Source organism: Tupaia chinensis, unplaced genomic scaffold (genome assembly GCF_000334495.1).
Source record: "Tupaia chinensis unplaced genomic scaffold, TupChi_1.0 Scaffold000438_1, whole genome shotgun sequence".
Classification (NCBI taxonomy): Eukaryota; Metazoa; Chordata; class Mammalia; order Scandentia; family Tupaiidae; genus Tupaia; species Tupaia belangeri.
In genome coordinates this window covers 1,036,434-1,037,485 of record NW_006159943.1, presented here as the reverse complement: position 1 = coordinate 1,037,485, position 1,052 = coordinate 1,036,434, and positions in this window count along the sequence as shown.

Here is a 1,052-nt window from a genome sequence, read left to right as displayed (position 1 = left end):
GCTGAAAAGCACGAGGCATTGTTGCCTGGATGAATAGAAGGTGTGTTTCAGCCTTGAGCCAGAGAGCTGGATTTTCACTGAGCATTTCATCTGACAATTTTTCCAACTACCCTGAAATTTCTATGTATTGTGTTTTCTTAGGAAATTAGGTGTGTCCAGATTTCTAATCTAACAACTACTTTTAGGGACTTGCCCACATGTCTGGGATTTGAATGGGGGTTTTGTCCCATTTTACTGTTTTCTCAGTTGACATTTAATGGGTTTCTCTTCTCTGTTCCCCTTGTCCAGTGGGAACTCCTCTTTGGCTCCTTGAAGTTTGCTGCTTAGAACTAGAAGTACAGCTGGCGGGTGATCATGCTGCAAGTTCTTCTGGACCTCCGGCAAAGGGAGTGATCAGTGAAGGCCATTGCTACCGTGGGGTCTGCACGACTTGGGTGTTCTTGGTATCTGCTGTCCACAGCTCCCCACTGTCACCCGAATTCTTTGCCAGTGCACTAATCTCTTTGGAGATAAAACTCATTAATGTGTTACTACATGTTCATTTTCTTTTATAGAAAATAAAGTACAATGTCTGAATGAGTTATTAATATTTAAAATATTTCATTCCTTCACTCTCCCTCATTTGCTTTGCCCTTGGCCTGTTCAGTTCATTTGGCAGAATTCTACAAAATAAGTGCCGCCCACTACTGAGGTTGTTCAGCCCCTGGATATATTTGTATCGATTTGTTTCTGGTGGTAGCTCAGCCTGAACTGTGTGTAGAAAGCAGGTATTTTTATGGGAACCAGCAGTTAGCGTAATCAAAATTATTGTACAGTACGTGCTTTGTGTGGAATTCAGAAGAGAGCCCAGATTCAGTGATTAACCATGCCAAAAAATGCAAGTAACTAGCCACTGTTCACATGACGGTGGTGCTGTTTCTCTTTTGTGGCCTTTTAGACTTTTGTTGTCCCTAAATTCCATTTTATTGGGAACCCATTTCCACCTGGTCTTTCTTTCTTTCTTTTTTTTTTTTTTTTTAACTTTTTTTTTTCTTTTTTTTTTTTTTGACAGG